The following is a 6,279-nucleotide window of genomic DNA, read 5'->3' as shown; positions in this document are numbered from 1 at the left end:
TTGAACATGAGGCGAAAGGATACGCTTAGAGGCCATTTGGTGGTACTACAGGAAGCTGCACAGTTATTCAATACGGTTCAATCGTTTTTTCTTGAAAATCTATTTAATAATATATTTAATCTAATTTAATCTATCTATAAAATATGCCATATGTTTCTGTAAATTATTGCTGGAATGGAAAGATAAGACACAAGATGGATATATACATTCCACATACGGTACATAAGGACGGTAATTGTTTATTATAACAATAAATCAACAAGATGGCATTAACATTATTATCATTCTGTTAAAGTGATCCATGAATAGAAAGACTTGTAGTTCTTAAAAGATAAATGTTAGTACAAGTTATAGAAAATTTATATTAAAACCCCTCTTAATGTTTTCGTTTTAATAAAATTTGTCAATTTTTCAATCATTAAAATAAACCAGTAGCCCGCTATTGTTGATGTCAATAATTACTTACACAATGCTCATGGGTGCTGAAGCCTATAAAATCAGTCGCACCCAAGCGCCAGCAGAGGGTGGCAAAACTCCATAAAACACAATTAACAAGTGGGCATTTCACTGTGCTGTCATTTAAATCTGTCTGAGCGGGGCATGTGCATAAATTGTGTCAAATATTTAAACGTGATTAATTTTAAAAATTAATTACCGCCCATTAACGCGATAATTTTGACAGCCCTAATTTTTTGTGGGATTTTCATTTGGGTTAAATTGTTCAGTTGGCTTATTTTGCTGTCTGTTTTTATGAGAATCAATTTTTAACAAAATTAAAAATAACTCAGAAACGAGTTCAGTAATGTTGATGACCCATAAACAATAAACAATGCCTCCCCATTGCAGACCGACATTGAATAAACGTTGATTTTCCATCAAAATCATTAGTATGGTTGACATTGAAATTTTCAACATCAACTAACATTGAAAAAACATTGTTCTATGGCAGACATGTCCAAAGTGCGGCCCGGGGGCCAAATGCGGCCCGTGGTCAAATTTCATCCGGCCCCCAGCCTCTGTCATAAGATCAATAACGTCTGGCCCGCACACAGACTTAATAAATTGGTCAGCAGTACTGCTACCAGCACATGAAGTAGCTTACACATTAAATGCTGATCCTCATTTACCCACTAAAAGGCAGCAGCCCTTCAAGCAACATTACCCCGTGTGACCCTTGACTTCCAATTTACTAAAATGGCAACAATCAACAACAAAAAAGTTGACTGCGACGGCCGACACTTCAAGGATATGTTGAAAATGGACTATTTCTTCATTAAAATACGCAACAACTGTGTCTGCCTCATTTGCAAAGAAACAGTCGCTGTTTTTAAAGAGTTTAATGTGAGGCGATATTACCAAACAAGACACGCTGATATGTACGACAAGATTACAGGGAAGATACACAGCGAGAAATTGAAGAAACTTGAAGCACGCCACAAAGGCTAGTTGCGAGATTGTTGAAATTATTAATTAAAAAAAAAAAAAAAAAGCAAATGTGACACGCAGAATGGCTTGATAAAATTTGCTTAAAGATATTGTTCTACGTAAAGTACGTCAGCCAACGTCGGCCCCCCACATTTTTACCACACCAAATCTGGCCCCCTTTGCAAAAAGTTTGGACACCCCTGTTCTATGGTGTGTCAGGCGATGGTTGTGTTAACATGGTTTTATAGATGATGAACTAATGTTGACAAATAGTTGATTTATGATTGACAGGGAAATATGATTGAAAAGTCATTGAATTATGGATGAGCGTGCGTTTTGGTCGAAAACATAACATCAGGGGCGTTACTGGGGGGGGGGGGGGTACAGGGGTGGGCAGTGGCCACCCACGGACACGCTCTGCCAAGGACGTAGATTTGGTCTCAACATTGGTAGGGACACAGCATAACCTGCATATAAACGTTTTGCTGGGGACGGAACATTAATAAAACCAATCAGATTAGGTGAATGGAGGGTAAGGGCTACATTTCTCAGAAATATGCTGATGTGTTGCCTACGTAAAAAGGAAATAAGTTAAATTTATTTTCATGTGGGAAATCCCACCTTCTTCATATCAAGGAAATTTACAGTGGTTGTGTTTTTGTGTTATTTTTTTTTTTAAAAGAAATGTTCTGCATAGGCTGCAAATAAAATTATTTTTCAATGAATGATGGAGAAAATAAATTTTAATCAATGAATAGATGCACAGTTGAATTAACGTTAACGGTAGAAAACACATACAATACAAGAGGACACTTATCTCTAATCTGCTTCCTACTTGAGTTTTGCAGGTTAGCAAATTCACACAGTTAAATGTTATGCTAACTGTGATGCAGGTTGGACTTTCAGTAGCAAAATTAGTGGCGTGTTCCCCACCTCCACAACATTGACGTCTACTTACAGTGGCTGCTGCTGCAGCTGGCCGGGAAAAAAATTCTAATATCCCTCGTCTGTGAAAGGGATGGAGGAAGCGGCATGTTGACATGTACCGTATTGGCCCGGATATAAGACTGTGGTTTTTGCATTGAAATAAGACTGAAAAAGTGGGGGTAGTCTTATATTCGGAGTCTAGACATTATACCCATTCACGACGCTAGATGGTGCCAGATATCATTGAAGCAAATGCTGAACTTGACTCTCCAGGCCAAAGCGACCCCTAATGGTTAATGCAGTTATTGCAATTTTGTTGTTTTATCACAAGATTGGTTTAATTACATTTCAAAAACCAGAAGCCTTCATTTACGAATGTGATTGCACTTTAGTTTACATATTTAAATGTTCAGATATTAAGATTTGAATGAGGCAAAATAATATGCTTTTTCTCTCAAATATATTATTATAATCATTTGTTTTAGATATACTGTAATTATTTTCTGTATAAAAATTAATTTGGTGTTCAAAAAGTCTTTTTTCAAACTTGAGTCTTGAAAAAGAGGGGGTCGTCTTATAATCAGGGCCGTCTTATATTCGGGCCAATACGGTATTTCTGTCGGGGTTGTGTGAACGTGCGTGCTTGTTTGTTCTAGTCATCAGCCAATCAAAGGTGCGTTTTAGGGGAAAAAATGGACCGGCACATTCAGCAATTGAGAATGTAAGTCTGAACATAATGAAAATACAGTAATTCACTTAATAATGGAAGGGTTAATTCTATTCTTACAACATATGGGGAAACACTTTAAGTTATTATAATTAATAATTATCATGAATTATAATCATTATATAATTCAAATAAAGTTGCTTAAAAGTCCGTAGGGACAATTTGAACATCCCGAAAAGCTGGCAGTGTTATGTCCCTACCGTCCCTATGCAAACACCATCCACCCTTGCGCTCTGCCCACCCAAAGAAAACTGGATGTAGTACTAACGGCAGTCTGAGCACCGCGTATGGTATCCCATTCATATAGTACTGATGTGTTCTAAGTTTTAACCTTTGCGTTGTTACCTCTTCTTTCACCTTAAAAAAAAAAAAAAGAAATGAAATGTTGGTTTTGTTCCTAGGGGCCGCTACACACATTTACGCATATTTTGATTAATTTTTTTATTTTTTTAACATTTTATCAAAGTTTTCACCAGTGTTCACCTGGCTGTTGAGTTTGGTGAGTTTTGAAGCGTTCTAAATTGAGCTCAAAGGGGCTGCGGAACAAAGAATAACTATAATAATAATAACAATAAAACCACAATAGGTTACCTAAAAAAAATATTCTCATTGTCCTGCATGTCCATACTGTTCAGTTATGAATGTGTTCTAAGTCAAATAAAATCAAATCAACTTTTATGTATTTAGACTAAATCACAACAAGTTATCTCAAGGAGAAAACAAAACATGTTTTAAGGTGCAGTAGCCCTATGCTGAATTTCGACCTACTTGAGCATTGTACCTTTTTTCTTTTTTTTTTAGAATGATTTCAACGTTGAAACAACATTAATTAAGGGTGCAAAAGTGACGTTGATTCAACGATATAAGATCGACAGCGGAACGTTGATCCAAAATCTTTTCAACGTCGGTCTGCTATCTGGGTGTTTTATGCAAGGGCATAGGTTTGGTCTCAATATTGGTAGGGACGATATAACAGCATAACCTGCATGTACACTTTTTGCTGGGTTAATGGCGGTCAGGGCTACATTTCTCACCAAAAAGTACCTAATTAATTGATAGGCGAAAAGATTAATGCAAAAAATCTGTATTAATATGTACTAACTTTAACACTGCAAATTTACAGTATAACATCTTAGTCTGATAATTTTTTTTAAATCTAGTCGAATAATTTTCTTCATCGTTTTGAGTATTAAAGGCTAGTTAACAGATTAATGTGTCAGATTCTTCCACCTATTTTTAGTAAATATTACTATTTGTTCTTATTAAGCCCATACATCTAAAAGTCGGTCATTTTCCACCTAAATCAAGAAAAAAATGCTTTCAAATAATGTTTTGAATGATATCTATTTTTGAATTAAGAACATTTCTGACAAGTGTTTTTTTTTTAAGATCAAATATACAAACTTTTTGCTTAAAATAAGTCTGTTAAGCTTTTCTGCTAGCTATTTTTATTTCAAGAAATCTGAGTAAAATTTACTTGAAGCACTGGAAGATAATGTCACTTATTTCTAGTAGATTTACACTGAGCTTTGGCATTGTGTGCAGAGGACCAAAGAACTTGACGAAACACTTCAAATGTCACTTTCCGTCTCCATTTTTGAGAAAAACTCAAAACTCACCTCCTTGCAATGTATGCTCAATATGCTGATTCTTTGAATAACAAACTTGTCGAGTCATCAGCCAATTCTATCCTTACAACATATGGGAAGGCAATCTAAATTAACTATAACTGAAGTCATTATATAATGCAAATAAGGTTGCTTAAAAGTTGGTGGGGACAATTTGAGCAACCTGAAATGTTGGTAGTGTTATGTCTCTATGAAAACCTACGCCCTTGGTTTTATGTACTCAATTTCACACAGCTTTTCAATGAACATTGCAAGTTTATGTCATTGCGAATTATGATAAGAAATACCAGGCACCTCTGGACAAAAGATCACATAAAAAAACTAGGGCTGTCAAATTTATCGCGTTAACAGGCGGTAATTAATTTTTTAAATTAATCGCATTAAAATATTTGGCGCAATTAACGCATGCACGGAATGACCCGTTCATGCGTTGCCTCAAACAGTTTACAATGACGACGTTTCAGCACATTGAGAGCGAAAAGGCAGAAAAATGTGAGTGGACACAGGCATTCATTGGACCACGCCTTTTATTGGCGTAAGCCAGTGCTTCTCAATTATTTTCTGTTACGGGTGTCTTTGGACAGAAAGACAGTTTTTATTTTCGCTGCTCGCTGCTCACAGTATCACCTCCAGTTTGGAATAGTGTGGGGTTATTTTGCACTGAGCATGCTAACAGTGCTCACTGGTTTACCTATATAACACTGACAAAGCGAGACGATTGTTGGCAATATTTGGCACGTTTTCGCTGAAAAACAACCAAGCGGCTTATCAATGAGATTGGGGTCTAATGTCTTTAAGTGGCGTCTTAATTGATCTGGCTTCCGGCTGTCCGCTATAATCATTTTTAGACACAGTAAACAGTGGTCTTTCATCATCTACCACGGTATTAAATGTCAAAGCCAAAAGGCAAACGGCCCGAAAAAAGCGCATTCTCGGCGGCCGAGGGAGAACCGTAGGTGAGGGCGGTTGTCGTGACGATCCCAAGCCGAAAATGGCACTTCTCGGGCGGACACGTGAAAACCGGAGAAGACAGTGGGTCGCTGCGTGAGTCCGGCCGGAAAACGGCTTTTGAAAACGGCACACAACTCTCCAGCTCTTCATGAGTCTCTTCCGTGTGCTCTTGCTTACTTCAAAAATACTGCGCGCCACTGCCACCCACTGAGTGGATGTGCAAGTACATTTTATTCTATTACGGCAAAAAAAAAAAAAAGCATGTTCCCCGAGGTCACACGCGCCACCCCTGGCATCGCTCTGTGCTCCCCTGGGGCGTGCCCCACTATTCGAGAAGTACTGGCTTAAGCTTTGGCAGCCACTACTGACAGTCATGGTTGCCCAACATCCCATCATGCATTTGGGCGTAACAGGAGACGATCTTTTTCTTGTCATGCCTAATTGAACACAATGCAGAACATACTGTATACCATTTGCAGCCACCACTGACAGTCATGGTTGCCCAACATCCCATCATGCATTTGGGCGGAACAGCAGACACTCTTTTTCTTATCAAGCCTAATTGAACACAACGCAGCACATACTGTATACCATTTGCAGCCACCACTGACAGTCTGGATG

Source organism: Corythoichthys intestinalis, chromosome 2, assembly GCF_030265065.1.
Source record: "Corythoichthys intestinalis isolate RoL2023-P3 chromosome 2, ASM3026506v1, whole genome shotgun sequence".
In the NCBI taxonomy this organism is placed as follows: Eukaryota; Metazoa; Chordata; class Actinopteri; order Syngnathiformes; family Syngnathidae; genus Corythoichthys; species Corythoichthys intestinalis.
The sequence above is the reverse complement of the archived record's forward strand: the minus strand, read 5'-3'. Positions refer to the sequence as shown.